We start from the raw sequence: 16,509 nt of genomic DNA, 5'->3' as shown, positions 1-16,509 counted from the left end.
ACATGACAATTCAGGAAACAATTATATTTTATTCAAAAGAGTAGGAATTTTTTTGCATAATGTATGGGATTAAATTGCAAAATTCATTAGAAACTGATCCAAATAGTTCCTAAACTGGATCACTGAATTATACGAATAAATTATTATTTGGGAAGCTGGATTTCCACACCACAAAGTGCATACAAGATTATTTTGATCAGGAAAAATCGAGAGCAGGTATGATTACCCACTTTGGCCATAAAATTAATTACTACCGTATTTTGGAATACCTGGTATTTGCATAGTTTTATAAGGATTTAATGAATATGTACTCCCAGGCTAATAATTTGAATGACCTACAGTATACAGTAATTATAATCAAACATCATTCTGTTGAACTTTTATTTTCTCTTTTCTTATTTAGAACAACTCATCTGGAATTTTCAATATAAAGTTAAAATCTTCTTAGATAGTATAAATGGCTCTATGGACTCACAGCAGATTGGTACCAAAGACTATTTTATTCATTTTTTCTCATCTGTCAAGGGTGGTACTTCAACACAGTCTTAAAATTTACTTATCCAGCGTTTTTGTATACCTTAGTAAAAATTATATCTTCTATTTCTATCTCTTTTGCAATAGGGATGATATTTAAATTTATGAAACTTCTATAAATTGACTTCTTGGAATTGATTTCTCAGTGCCTCAATATCATCAGATATTTACTTCTATTTTATATTAGTTATCATGTTTCATCTTACTTGTGTGTTTATAAATTTCTCTTTCAATCTTGGCTACAAATTAAAACCACTTGAGAAGCTTTAAGAATACCGATGCCTACACTCTCGTTTAAGCTGAAATTATGATTTAATTGGTCTGAGGTACCATCTGAGCAACAGTACTTTGGGAACCTTTCCACTTTATTCTAATGGATGGCCAAGTTGAGAATCACTGCTCTAGACTGTACTATTATTGAAGGTAGGGGGCATGGCTTATTTACCCCTATGTTTGCTAAACACTGTGCCTGCCTGTATGAAATTTTCAAACACATGTTACTAGATGTTATCCAACAGCAAAGACCCAGTCATTCAGTTATACTCAGAAAGGTATTCCAAAGTTTGAGAGAACCAAGTTTCTGTAATTCTCAAAGACTTTAGGGCTTTTTTCCTCAGAAGTCTTAATCTTCTTTCCGAAGACTAAAATATTTCATTCTAATTTTTTATTAATCATACAATTTTCTATTTTTTCTTCTCTCATGGACAAGTCAGGAAACAAGAAAAAAATATGATTTTATGTTACCTACACATACTTAACACTGTGATTAATTTTCCCCATTAGATAAATCATCTAGGCTTTCCCTTTTTAATGTGATCTCTCTTAACTCCTCATTCTTTCAGTATTTAATTTTCAATTAAATAAAATAAATTACATCCCCAAATGTCATGCACCCAGGATTGGCCTACTTTAGAAATAATTTCTTCTCTGTATAATCATCTTAAACCAAACCGACACCTGAACATGACTTTAAATCAGTGATATTCAATCAGAGACATATCTAGGGACATTTTTGGTTCTTACAAGGAGGAGGGGAGTGCCACTGGCATCTAATGAATAGATGCCAGCAATGCTGCTAAATATCCCAGAAAATTCAGGACAGCCCCACCACAAGGAATAAATGTGTCTTTAGTGCTGAGATTAAGAAGTCTATTTAAATACACGTGCAAATTACACATAAGCATTTTTGAATAAATTATATTATTTTTCCATTGGGTTTCCTTCTACTATAAGTCAACGAATAGTCTGAGAATGATTATTGACAATGTAAAACAAAATGTGAATGTCAAAACACTTTGGCATCATATAAAAATAGAGTTATTCCTGATAGCCAGGTGGTAGAATAAGCCAAGCATCAGGCCCAACACTTACTAATATAGGTAGCAGATCTCCAGAGAAGGTGAAATTTTCAATCACAGAACGCCTGCTACACCATGATTCAAGTAGTAGTTTAAAGGAGTGGGATTCTGAGATTTGGGATTGTTACATCTGGGTTAATGCACTCCAGCATTTTGAAACCTTTGCTCTTCCTGTACATTCTGCGGAAGTAGCTCTGTATCCCTATTAAAAGCTAGCCCACCTCTCTTGATGAAGACAATGTAGAGACCTGTGCTTTGCATTATAATGTATTCTCTTTTTTTTTTAAAGCATCTACCACCATTTTTTCTCCTGAACAACAGACCACAAATAATATACTATCCAGGGAAATGCTGAGAAATGCTGGGACCTGCAGCTGGGGGTCTTAGCCAACATATATTAACAACAGCCTAGAGAGTATGTGTGAGACAAGATATTGAGGATGCTGGATTAAAAGGGATGAAATACAAAGTTGGATAAGAGAGAGTTTATCCATATAAGAGCACTCTTCCATGATATAGCATTTAACATCCTGGCAAGGACTCAGAGAGATGATACTAATACGTTACTAGAATGTTTCTTGGACACTTGGAAAAATCAATGGTCCATACACAGTGAAACACAAATGCTGACTACCATAGAAACAAGGTGGTGGGGATTGGAAATAAAAAAATTCAGAGAAGTGTGAATGCTAAAGTGGATATATCATGTACGGCCAGAAGCTCACAAGCTAACTGACTGACTAAAGAAGAGGTCAGGTGCCACATGAGGAAAGATCTTGCTATCCCATAGCAAGTCTGTATAGTAATAATTCTTTTTTCTTTATTTGTTACTTTTGACATGTTATCAATTTAACATGCTAAAAACCTGATGTTCAATAAAGCCAAGACCAGGATGAAGGAAATACACAGACAAGGCATTGCAAATAGAACAGTGTATTTGAAACCAACAAGCGTGCTTCCTCTGCTGCCATGGGGTACAGGGGTCAGGCAGGTGGGAGGGTAGGGGTGTGGACAGGAGCTCTCTCTCCACAGACTCACCTCCTCAGCGTGCCTGTTTATAAGAGCAGGGCCAGAACCCACCTTAGACCCCTGCCTCATTGTGGTGGAGAGGAGGAAAATGGGGAGAGCAGGAACACACAAGAGGCCAACTGTACTTTGGAGGGCTGAGGGATAAAGAACATGGCCCAAGCACCTGGCACCTAGCTCCCATCATATGTCATGTCCCTGCTAGTTAACACCTTGACCAGTGGGTGGGCAGGAGGCTGAAGAGGAGGGAACAGTCACTTTCATCCACCTGCCTGCTCTTTGGCCAACAAAGCAAGAAGAGATTGCCACCTAGTCTCAAGTACATGATCTAAATATCCAGACATTTCAAGCACTATTGGACACAGGGTCTAAGTTGACAATAATACATAGGGACCTGAAGCATTGCCATAGTTTCTATGTGTTGTAGGAGCATACAACTTTCAGGTAATAAACCCAAGCTCAGATCACAATGGGCCTACTCTGTCCATACACCTACTAAGTGCTTCCTACTGTGGTCCAAATGTACAATTGGAATATACATACCAGATAGTCAGGAAAACCTCCATATTGCTTCCTGACCTATAAGATAAGAGCCATCACAGTGGGCAAGGCACAGTGGAAGCCTCTGAAACTGCCACCCAACTTTAATCAATATAGTAAAACACAAGGAATATTGAATCTTGGGTAGAATGCCAAGATTAAAACCACCTCTAATTACTTAAGGGATGCATGCCTTGTAGTTCCAATCATATCACTATGTAACTTAAAATTCTGTTTTATACAAACAAGCAAAAACTAGGAGAGGAAAGTCAACTACTATAAATATAACCAAGTTGTAGCCCCAACTAGAACTGCTTCACTGACTATAACATCTTTGCTAGAGCCAATTGACTACACTACAAGATGGGTGACCACTTATCTGGCATATGCATTTGTTTCCATCACTATGAGAAAGGAGGATCAAAAGCAGTTCATATTTATGTGGGATGGCAGCAGTATGCATTTCAGCTTTTCTTCAGGCCTAATTTAACTCTATGCCTAGTCCACTGTATCAGTGGTATCAGATTAATTAGACTGGATAACCAAGAAGCAGAGAATACAGTGGAGACTTTGGTGTGGCACACACATTCCATGGGGTGAGATTAAAGCTGCAGGAATTTCATTGAGTGTAGTATGCCTAGACCTACTCTCTAAAGTGAAGGACAAAAGACTGTATTTTACACCTTCACTAAGAAGTAAGCACAAGGGTTAGTAGGCTTTTTTTGGGTTTTGACAGCAGCATAATTGACAGCTGGAAATACTCATTTTACCCTTTTACCTGGTGACTTGGAGGGCAGCCAAATTTGAACTGGGTCCAGAACAGGAAAGAGCCCTTGAACAAGTGTATGCCAAAGTGCAAGCCATCTTGCTCCTTGGGCCATATAATCTGGCAAACCTCATGGTCCTGGAGGAACTATGAAAATTACAGTATAGTGTTTATAGCAAGTCCCAATAAGAGGCCCTCAACTTTAAGACCCGGGTTTCTTGAGAAGAAACGTGTCGTCTGTAAGAAGTACTACACATCATTCAAAAAACAGGTCCCAGCCTATACTGAGTCTTGGCCGGGATTGAGAGGCTGTTCCTGAGGGATCACATGGCCATGTGGTCAGAGCTATGCATCATGAGCTGGGTTTTGTCCAACCAAAGAGTGATAAGACTGGGTGGGCTCAACAACAATCCATCATAAGATGTCAGTGTAATAGGGAGGATCAAGCATAAGAAGGGCCAGAGGCACAAAACAGCGGCATGAGCAGTGGCCTGGAATCCCCCACATCAAGCTCCCCTGTGCCAATTGTTCTCTCCTTCAGCTCATGCCTATGACTGTATGACGAGCCACCCTTTTGACTGGCTGACAGGACAAAGTAATCCCAGGATGGATCAGCTTCATATGTTAATATAAACTGAAAATGGATTGCTGGGGCATTACTTCCCTGCACAGGAGCAGCCCTGGAACAAATTGGTGAGAAAAATTCTTCCCAAACTACAGAGCTTTGGCTGGCATACCTAATCATTTGTTTTGTGTAGAAGGGGAAGTGGTTCGTGATAAGACTACATATAAAATCAGTAGTGAGTAACAATGTTTTATTTAGTTGGTAAGACACTTAGAAAGAAAAATATTGGAAGATTTGTGCAAGATCTGAGGAAGTGGCAGAGAGATGGACCTGTGAAATAAACACGAAGGTAAAAATTATTGTATTACATGTTAATGCTCAGTAGAAGGGATTCCAAAGAGAAATATTTAAAAATAACCACCTAGACAGAATAACTCAGCCGGCCTCTATCTCTAGCTGGCAAAATGAGAGCATAAACAGAGTAACCATGGTGGTAGCAATGGAGGATGTGCATGGGCTCAAAACTTGTGCTCCAACTCACCGAGGCTGATCTCTGGACAATGAGTAGACTCCAGCACCAGAGACAGACTCTCAGCTCCCATTATAGCATCAGCCTTTCAGGAGTCTAACTTGCTATTTAGTGGTAAATGAGTTATTTTTAACTCTTTCTGCTGCAAGAAGGCCAATACATAATCTTGACACGGACTGCACATATTACAGGTTTTCATTACCTGCCTCAGCTGGCACCACTAACCAAGAGTTTAGACAGTGACTGATCCCACTAACACAGAAACGTACAGAACACTGTGTTGTAAAACAGATCCACTTTATAGCAATGGGCATATGACTATGGCCCTAACATACCCCACACCACCCAGAATCTGCTAATCAATCTTTTGAAGGTACAATTGAGGAGTCTACTTGAAGCTGTTGCATGTTTAGGATGGGACGTAATCTTCCAGAATGTTGTATGCTCTAAGTTGTTTCAAGTAGAAAATTTCCATGAATTCAGAAAACAAGGAATGGAAATTGGAGGCTGGCCCAACCCAGCATCATCCCCAGAATTTCTCACAGGGAATCTTTGCTTTCTGTTCCTGACAATATTGCTTCTCAGGGTCTAGAGCAGGGATATTCAATAGAAATTTCTATGATGATGGTTATGTTCAGTGTCCACGCTGTCTAACACACATGTGGCTGTTGAGCATTTCAGATGTGCTACTGTGACTGAGGAACTACATTTTCCATTTTATTTAATTTTAATCAAGCTTCATGTACTTTGCCTGCTTTTAGGATGAGGGTACAGTTCCTCACTGAAGCATCACTCTCCTCTATGCCACAGGATACTTTACTTTTCTAGCTATGACTCAGGAACTTATCTGCTAGGTCCCTAACTGAGGGACCACAGTCTTTGCTGTCTGGGTGGTGTTACTGCTGCCCTTTCAATGAGCATTCAGAGAGATGCCGGAACTGTCCCCTGAAAACACCAGAGAGAAGGTCTGTGTGTTAGGCTGCCCTTGCATTGCTACAAAGAAATACCTGAGATTGAGTAAGTGTAAGGAAAGAGATTTAATTGGCTCATGGTTCTGCAGGCTGTACAGGAAGCATAGTGCCAGCACCCGCTTCTGGGAAGACGTCAGGAAGCTTTTACTTATGGCAGAAAGTGACGGGGGAACAGGCATGTCACATGGCAAAAGCAGGAGCAAGAGAGAGGCGGTGGGGTGGCCGGGAGGTGCCATGCACTTTTAGACAACTAGATCTCGCAAGAACTCACTATCAGGAAAACAGCACCAAGCTATGCGTGGTCTGTCCCCATGACCCAAACACCTCCCACCAGGCCTTGTCTCCAGCATTGGGGACTGCAGTTCAACATGAGATTTGAGTGGGGACAATATCCAAGCTATATGAGTATGGAACAGAGCTCACACCCCATCAGCTGTTCCCTTAAAAAAAAGCTCTACACACACCTTTCCCTAATATCCACTTACTTGACCCTTTCATCTCTCATTGGATGGGAAAGAGCTCTGAGACAGCAAAAGGCTTTCTATTTTGAAATTCTGCATATGGTCTAACATCTCCTTTGTAATACAGTATGGAGGCTTGGTGCCATGGCAGAAATTCCCATTTTAACATCCTATTTCATGCATTATGTAGGCGGAGACACAAAGTGCAGAATATTAAGGTGCTTTTCTTCATTGGACTTTAACAGCACTTACTTGTTTTCCATAATGAGGCATTGGGAATGTGAGTTACAGTATAATTAATATTGGACCTGTTGTAGGTCGAATAACTGAACCACTGTGAAAGATTCTCAAAATATATAGCAATTTTTTTGGGGAAAATGAGAATTAAGATCTATAGACAAAAATTGACGAATGTGATTTTGGAATGCAACTGATTTGTATGTTGAGAACTTGCTTGGATTGGTGGTTGTTTTGCTACCCAAGCCCTCAAATAGTTACTTTTGACTCCCAGTGGCACGGAGTTTGGAGATGTCTGCCTGGAGAGAAACTGCTGACCTTGCGAAAGCTGACAGCCCTATCCTGCTGCAAAGCATTTTAACTGTCTCATCGGAGTAGCCCTGCACTTCAAACAATTAAGCAAATAAGTCCCATTCATCCAGAACAAGATCTTTCCCAATAGTTTTTGAAGATGTTTACTCCAAATTATCAGTCTAATTTCTTCCAGCCATTTAATATGACTTAGGTAAGCTTGCTTAGTGAGCTTGAATCCTGGTGATTGATTACTTGGAATGTGGACAGCTTCTACATTTCTTGTGATGCCTTCTACTTTGGAATCTGTTGGTGAATAGTTTCTGAACTTACACAACTTGCCTATCAATATGCCTAATAAAAGATAAGTTAGTCCTGCAAAGCAAGACACTTAAGTACAGTCATATTTTATGCAAAGAGTGCTTCCTTGAAGATGGCACATCATTTGAAATTCACGTCATTTAAAACTAATTTTCCCATAGGAATAAATATAAAATTACAAGATTTCAACTTTTTTATGAAAACTGAGAATTCATTAATATTTTATATTACACCATTACAAATTACCATAATACAGCTTTACGTAAAATGTGATCCCCCACTTTGTGTCTATGAAGAATGACAAAGTTACAGATCTTTAATATGTGAGACTAGAGAGTTCTTTAGTTTGTTTTCTGACAGATATTAGGAATGGCAAACTCCAAGTAACTATTTCAAAATAAAAATAGCAATGTTTTCGAGAGTCTAAATATCTATGAAATAAATACTGAATTAAGAGTATACATTATTCACCAAGTTAATCTGCTTTGTTTATAGCCAAAGTGAATGGAAAACATTTCTGATTCCCACGTTCTGAGCTTAGGACCTGCGCTTCAAAAATAAAGGGAACATCAAGCCTTAAATGTGCTTCTGATGTTAATGATTTCTCCACATATTTCAGGAAGGTCGGGATGCTGACTCTGACAGCCAAGTACAGAAAGCCTAAAAAGATTGCCTTAATTCTATCAGAGCATGTATTTCGTGGTATGTTAATATTTTGCATTAAGTCACTTTTGAGCTATTAAAGCTTTTTATTTTCTCTTTTTTTCTTTTCAAGTCTGTGAATCAACAGAAAGCACTGGTCCATGTATTGATTGTATTTCTCTTGGTCCTGTGCTGCATACCAAGCTTTCAAGATTAGTTTTGGAGGTGGCTGCAGTGACTCCATCTTCCCCCAGTGTGCTCTCTTTGCCCTTCCTTAGGCTTATGGAATTAAAAATAAACGGATAATTTCAGACAGCTGGAAAAATACTCCTGTTCATTTTATATTAATGGACAGACTTGGGGATATGTGCTGCTTGTATCCATTAGGAGAACGGTTCATATATTAAAAAATATATATGTATATAATTTTTTTCTTTTTACTGTAGACATATTGAAGTGTTTTCTACACAAGTGTGAAGTTCTTTTCTGAAGCTCTGTCACATGTTTCTCCTCCATTTCCTTGTGGTTCAGAATTCTCTGCTCTATCAATGAGGCTCCTAGCAAGAAACAGATGTGCTACAATTTGAGTGTGATCCACCCCCTCCAACCCCACCCCCACCCCCAACCCCGCTCCACAATTTCAGGTGTTGCCAATGTGATAGTATTGAGTGGTGGGTACTTTCCAAGGTTATTGGGTCACAAGAGCTCCTCCTTTTGTAAATAGAATTAAGGCCATTATAAAACAAGCTTCGCACAGGATAAGGCAAGCTGCTTTTCCAGCTTCTGCCCTGTGAGGATACTGTGTTTTTCCCTCCAGAAGATGCAGCCATAAGGCACCATCTTGGAAGCAGAGAGCAGCCCTCGTCTGACAACTGAAATTGCCACCACCTTGATAGCAGATTTCCCAGGCTCCAGAACCATGAAAAAATGAATTTCTATTCTTAATAAATTACCCGGTCTGAAGTATTTTGTTATTGCAGCACATAAACAGAGTAAGACAATATAGTACATTCAGAGCAGTTTAATAGAAAGTCCAGAATGAAGGCAACCAGCTAGAGATGTTTGAGGCACTTGATATATTTGAACTATAGGATGCCATCACTACTTCTAAGCCTGGAGAAGAAAAGGGAGGGCATGGTGTTACTGGAGTCTAAAGACAGAAGGGGCCATGGAAGAGCACTCTCCCTGACACCAGCAAAAAATAAATAACCTAGTTTCTCTTCCAGTCCCTCATGCCTGTGTATCTGCCATTCATCTCAAATCACTGAAAGCACAGAACAACAATAACAACAACTAAAACAACAAAAACCTGTGGGCAGTCCATAAAAGCAACTTCCAGTCACAGAGCAGAGCAAAGGAAGGCCAAGAATGAATCTGGGGGAGCAAATGGAAAATAACCAGCTCATCTGCCCTCTTATTGGTCTTAAATAACTCTTGCCTCTAAATTCCCTCCATCTGCCCTCCCCTCCTCCTTTGGCTTTCATCTCAAAGCAAGTTCAATCTATTTATTTTCGTTTTAAAATGTATTGAGTGCAGCTATACAGAAAGCTCTATAGTAGAACTGAGAATACATATTAGATGAAATCCTTGAATGCTGGCATAAAGCTCATGACAATGAGCGTGAAAAGGGAGTTTGAATGGAAGTCACACCAAGACAGACACTACCCCTCCTTCGTCTTGACTCCTCCTCCTTCATCTTGACTCCTCCCTATCAGTCCACTCTGTAGCCAGTCATCTTCTTAGCAGCTTTCTCTGTGCAAGATCCCTTTCTTTCCATGGGCCCTGCCTTGCTATTCTCTAGAAAAGTGAAACTACACACATACACACACACACACACACAAACACACACACACTTTTTTTTTTTTTTTTTAAAGCTCTCAGAATATAACACTAATGTTAAGGAAGCCAAACATAAGTAAAATGTGAGTGTGGGGGCTCAGAAAATGCTGCCTCAAAGTACTTTGAACTGAAGAACTGAATCATCAGAAGCAAGATAATTACTCTGACCTTCCCTTGCTTTTCTGTGTCAGAGCTGGCTGTAAAGAACTTCTCTGACCTACCTTTTCTGAAAGTAGTTTATAAGGCACTTTTTTTCAAAGGGGTCCTGCCCCACATCTAAGGGGAAGGAATGCTACACAGAGAGTCCAAGAAGCGTCTGAAGTCAGGTGTTAGCTAAGAACCCTCCCTTAATCTATTACCATTAGGTCATATTCTTTGGTCCAATCACGTTTCTACACAGCTGTTCATTCTTTATGGAATGTAAACACAAAAATAAACACTTTTCTGAAGCCCCTTGTGTCACATAAAACTTTGATTAAATAAATGTGTTGTGCTTTTCTCTTGTTAATCTGTGTTTTGCTATATGAGTACTGTCATGACCCTTAGGATGGGCGAGGAAAGATATCACAAAATAATGTGACTTTTAGTTATCAGTTTTCTTAATACTAATAAGAAAAATATAAATGCACAAGAATATTCACAGGAACATATGTAACCCCAGGAATAAACCAATGGTTATGCTTCAAGCAGTACTAGTATATAGAAGAGAATATACTCCAACTCTTTTGATTTTCACACAACTTTTTTTTTTTGAATGCACAGGGGAACCACTGGCAGAAAAGCCTGCATCTTGCAACTCACTTCTGATATCCTTATTTAGAACCATCCAAATCCACCAGCCTCTGACTGACTGTAGCCATGTCTTAAACTGTTGGAACTACTCCTATTTCTACTACCAAAAATGTGCTGGAGTAGAGGAGAACAGTGCATTGAATGCTCCCATCCTACTGCAGAGTGGGAAGGATTACTGTTGAACTCCAAATTATTTTGCCATAGACACATTGTTTACACAACACAGCTGCTGGAATGACTTTGATGACAGGAACTTATTGAGGCCTTTGGGGGATGATGAGATTTGTTGAAATCATGATGTTTGTTTGCTGCACTTGATTGATGTACCATCACCAGTCCTAGGCTTCAGGCATATTGAGGCGTACACAAGTTTTGTGGACTGAACTGCAAGCCCAAGTCCACTATAAAAACAAATCAATCCCTTGTTTAAAAGTATCCAGCCTGTCTTATACAGCCTGAGAGATAGAGTTCAAGCTCCCTGACAATGTACACAAGGCCTCCTATAATCTAGATCCTATCTCCAAAATTCTCCCTGCTGAAAACAAATGGTAATTATCCAATCATCCCATGCTGTTGATTTCCCTCTTTCTACTTTTCTGCTTAGAATGCCTAATCTATTCTTAAAAGCTCCTTGTCTTTAAGATTCATCTCATCCCTTTTTCATTCCACAAAGCTTCTCTGAGATTGATCCTCTCCCCACTTACAGTGTTTTTTATAACAGTCCAATGGCATTTTGTATTTTCTTTATCAGGGTTCTGAGCACATGATACCCTAATGGATCCTGTTCCCCTACCAGAGGTTCTGCTCCATTCCACAGCCCCCTGCAGGCTGCATCATTCCATGTGCATCACACCTAGCTTCCAAATGTAGCCTCAGGGATCCATGTCTTCCCATAGAAATTCAAGCATACTCAGCTTCCCGTAAGTTTAGGACTTTTTCTGAAGGTATAAGGAGCTCCAAAGAGAAACACATTGTATGACTTCCTCAGTCTTCAGCATCGTACTGAGCTGTTCTACCTCAATTCCTTCTGTAGCCCACCTTCCTTCTATGTGCCCCACCCAATTTATGAACATATAGATACTGGAGGACCAGGACAGTTTATTTCACCACTCTGACTTCTCTTCTGGAAGTTGTCCTGCCATGCTGGCCTGCCTTCCCTATCACTCCAGGAATTCTGGTAAATAAAATATTATCCATCTGCTGATGTTTCTGTCTCTCTGAGATGATCATGAATTCCTTGAGGGCAAGAATTGTATCTGACTTACCCTTATATCCCCAGTGTTGGGGCACAGTACATAGAAGATAGTAGAGCCTAATAATCCGTCAGTGTTATAAAGGAGAAAATGATTTTTAAATCCCAAACCACCACTTGGATTTTTGGATCTTAACCTCCTTGGCCATTAGGGAATGCTGCACTTTACAGTAGAAGAGAGGAAGGCTGCTGGGTTTAAAGTGGACTTTGGGAATCGATCATTGATAATATCTTTCCCAGGTTTCTTCCCATTAGATATCTCTTTAATGAGAATCTTGAAATTAACTGTAGTTATGAAAGAATTTTGATTAAGGGAAAATGAAAGAGGTAAAGACTGTCTTTTCATAGTCAATGGTTTGCTTCAAATTTCTGCCCATAATCTTTCTCTAACTTTTCCATTTCTAGCTTTATTGTGGGTACTCGGAGTTTCTAGAATACAATTCAGTAATCACATCAATATCTTATATTATAAATTATTTAAACAAAAAGCAAATGTTACAAATGTCCTTCAGTTTACAGGTGTCTTAAAGATTAGGAAAGTAAGACTATGGCTATATATGTTATCTGATGTATAATTTATACATGTATGAATAATCAATTTCATCTCAAATAAAGAAATTCCTTTTTAAAATTTGCTTGAGATTAGGGAATGAGGAGGAGTATGTGAATGGGAGTTACAGTAGAAATTAATTTAGTAATAAACATTAATAGTGAAAGCTTTATTGAACACAAGCTTGTTCATGTTGTTCTTGCTCTATGAAAAGAAATTAATAAGGGCTTGAATCACTACCATTTATTGAACACATATGCCACATGACTGTATAGACTCACTCCCTTGTATGATGTGAGCTTGAGATCTTAGTCAAGGTGTAAAAATGTTTCACATACGCAAGGATATTTTTTCTCATGTTATAGCTAAAAAAGATCATAAAGAGTGGTAAATCCCAAAAAGTAAACCAGATCCCAAAACTCCAGGAGAGATTGATTCTACATTGTTGCATTTCTTATCACAAAACTGTCTTCAATTTCAATCTTCATATGACTCCATAATCACCAGCAATAAAATTGGCTTATCGGAATATTATTCTATTCTCACTTAGTGTTTACATAACTCATTTTTATAAATACCTCCCAAAATATCTCTCCTTATATTGTACTTGACTTTACATTATTTCTTTTGATGGTCTAAACGTAATGCATAATTCATCCTTGATAAATGAATCCAGCATGGTTCAACCATGGTTGATAGACTCCTAAATTTACCTGTAAACCAGTAACTACTTGAATTTTCTTGCAAACCAGTAATTGGATATTTTACTCTTCAATGGACTTCATTAAAGTGAGCTAAACAATAAATTCACCCATTCCTGGTCAGATCACCCAAACTGGGGAGAAGTGCACATCTTAATAAAATGGCTATGATTACCTTTCAAAGGATTGGGCTCTGGAATGACTTGAGCCCTAGTAGGCACCGCTTTCTGAGAACTTTATTGTCATGGAGGAGCTTTGCCAAGAAAATTTAAAACAAATTCTTCTTCCCAAAGTGCCAACCATTTCTCCATTATGAAATTTCTACAGAATTCCATGAGAAGTCTCTTCTGTAAAATGAGCCTCCGTACTTCTGCACAGCTGCAATACCTGGCAACTTCCCTAGCCCTAGGACGTGAATACAGCAAACAACAACTCCACTGGCTGTCAAAACCGTGAGCAAGTTCTGGAAATGGAAGCACGCTGCTGCTCTCACCACAGAAAACGAGGCACACACTGATTTTATTACCTGGGTAGTCTCAACTAACAAGATGCTCCTAAAAGGACAGGCAGAATAGTGGTTTATTTCTGGCATGCCAAATGCCTTGGCAGAAGAAATTAATTTTGTCTTTCTTTTGCTATCATCCTTGTCCCTCTCTCTCCACAAGGACAACTAAGCAATGCTGATTGAAGAAGTAATCATTGTGTGCTTAAATATGTTAGGAGCCAGTCAGCAAAGATGGGCACAAGCATTCTCTAAGAGCTTTTCTTCCTTTTACTTCCTAGAAGAGCAATATGCCATCTTGTGAACTAAAAGGGCCCCTGACCAACAACGAAAATTAAAGATGAATGTTCTGCATAACAACTGCAATACAAATCATTCTGCTATCCTCTGGAGTTTGTAGAGAAGATAATTCTTACTTCACTTGCTATAGGGAGGTGCATCTTTCTGGCATCTTCCACAGGACTGTGCTGTTCTGGACTCTGTCCAGAGTCAACAGCTGAGCAGCATGATGTAGCCTATGATTCAAAGGCCCAGGGCAGAAGGGAAATAATTCCCCAATGCCACTTTGTACTATCTTACTTTTTACATAAATAAATCAACATCCTCTGAAATATATTTGATTATGTAGGTAGTAAATTTAAGAAGTTTGCTTCATGTGAAGATGAAACAAGTGATATTTGGTCCTTTAAAAATTGGTCACTGTTGAGAGAAGAACCACACCTCTCTGAAATTATTTTTAAGGTGTGCATTTGGGTAAAAATATCACTGTTATCAGAATGTCAGGTTCTCCCACAAGGAATTTTTTCCCACAAACATCTTTTATTTTCTTGTCACTCTAAAAATATAACTGCCTTAGAGAGCAAAGTTGAAAACAAATACACATTTTGCTGAATTCTTTATATTTCATTCATAGACCTTAGCAAAAGGCTTTAAGATGTATTTAAGTAATTTTTAATGCATTTAAAATGAACATTAACCTGTAACATACAAGCCTACAGTAGGCCAGCTTTCAAGCTGCACATTGAAAAATCCATATTGAATTAGACAAGGTAAATAGAGCCAGTTCATGATTCTTAAGTAGACCTGACATTTACTGTTGGAAACATATAGGATCTGTTGCTATTACTTAGCCTTAAAAGGAAAAATGAGTCTTGGGCCCATTTTTGAAATTATGAGGTACCATAAAAATTGTGGCATTCTGAGGACCCGCCCTTTCTAATTTTGAAAAGTGATACAGAATTTGAAAAAAGATGGAAATCTTACTTTTACAGTCAACTGTGCTCATTAGGAGCTGGAGCAGAATTTCTCTACCACGGCACTATTAAAATCTTGGGGCAGATGATGTTTTGTTGTGGATGTATCCTGTACTTTGTGGATGCTTACCTCTATTCACTTACTGTCAGTGGTACCACCAGTCATAAAAATTAAAAATGTCTCCAGAGATTTCCAAATATCCCAGGGGGAGATGCAAAATCATTCCTGGGAAAGGACCACTGCTGTTGAAGTGTTGCATAAAATCTTTTCAGCCCTTCTCCATTCTTGCAGACAGTAATCTCTGACACTTGACATCATGGATTCCTTCAATGTTGAAAAGGTGCTCTTCTTTCTTTTTGTCTGTGTTGTTCCTGGATCCCCTCTTGGCTGCCTATTTACTGACTTCTCTTTCTCTTCCTTCGTACCACTCAATGAGTCCGGTAAGATTCAGCTGTGAACACTTTCTCTGTCTCCTTTCTCTTTTATCAGGTAGTTTAGTTCATGATTGATTGCTTAATATTATTTCACCTATAGTTCAGGCTTTTCTAAGCTCTAGATTTCCGCCTATCTTCTGGAAACTATGCACCGATACTGTAAACTCCTTATAACCGCCACATACCTAAAAACCACCTCCATATCCATTCATGTTTTCTGTTCTATTATTGCCTTCATCAGCCTCCAGGTGTTCCTGGTTTTAAAATAGGGTGTTGTCTCTTCACTATATTTAATACACAATCATTTGCCTATTATACATTCTGTCCAGTCATTTCTACCTTAGGAAAGCCCTTATGTCAAAATGTTCTTTGGTAACCTCTGGATCTATTCTAACCTAGGCTCTTACTGCTCCCTGTCTTATGTTTGAAGATATTTTCCCTATTGCCTCCCTGTCACTTCCTTTATCTTCCCTAGCTTTGTAGTTCTAGAAGAGGATCCTTCCTAAAGTATAATTCTGATTATAATTTTCCTGCTCAAAACTAATTTTAAATTGCTCCATTGCCTCTAGACAGTGACAGCCTCCATGATCCAATCCAAATATTCTAGTTGTTTTTTTGACTCCCCTTACCATGCCACCTTGTAACCATTTCCTCTCCACTTCTAATATTAGACCAATGAATCATCTCAATATACCTTTTTACCTCACCGTGCAACCATTCCTCCAGCTCTTTTCTTTAGCAGAAATGTTCTTTCTTCTCTCTACTCGATCAATCCTACTTACATGTCAAGATTCATATCAAGGTAAAACTTCCAGATTCCCTGGCAGTAATCTTTCTGTCTCCCAACCTCACCAAAATTCAACATTTTGTATTGTACCTATTCACATATGTGCTTTTTGCATTCTTAAATAATAAGTTATTTGTATTTCCTAAATTATGCAGCA

At 38.8% G+C, this 16,509-nt stretch overlaps 1 pseudogene; it reads left to right on the top strand.

Annotated features, from left to right (window-relative positions):
- Window positions 1–15,447: 15,447 nt before the first annotated feature.
- LOC105532136 overlaps window positions 15,448–16,509 on the top strand; it is a 47,884-nt pseudogene continuing 46,822 nt past the window's right edge.

This window comes from Mandrillus leucophaeus, unplaced genomic scaffold, assembly GCF_000951045.1.
Source record: "Mandrillus leucophaeus isolate KB7577 unplaced genomic scaffold, Mleu.le_1.0 Scaffold934, whole genome shotgun sequence".
Classification (NCBI taxonomy): Eukaryota; Metazoa; Chordata; class Mammalia; order Primates; family Cercopithecidae; genus Mandrillus; species Mandrillus leucophaeus.
Note: the sequence above shows the minus strand (reverse complement) of the source record. Positions and strands in the feature narration are given on the sequence as shown.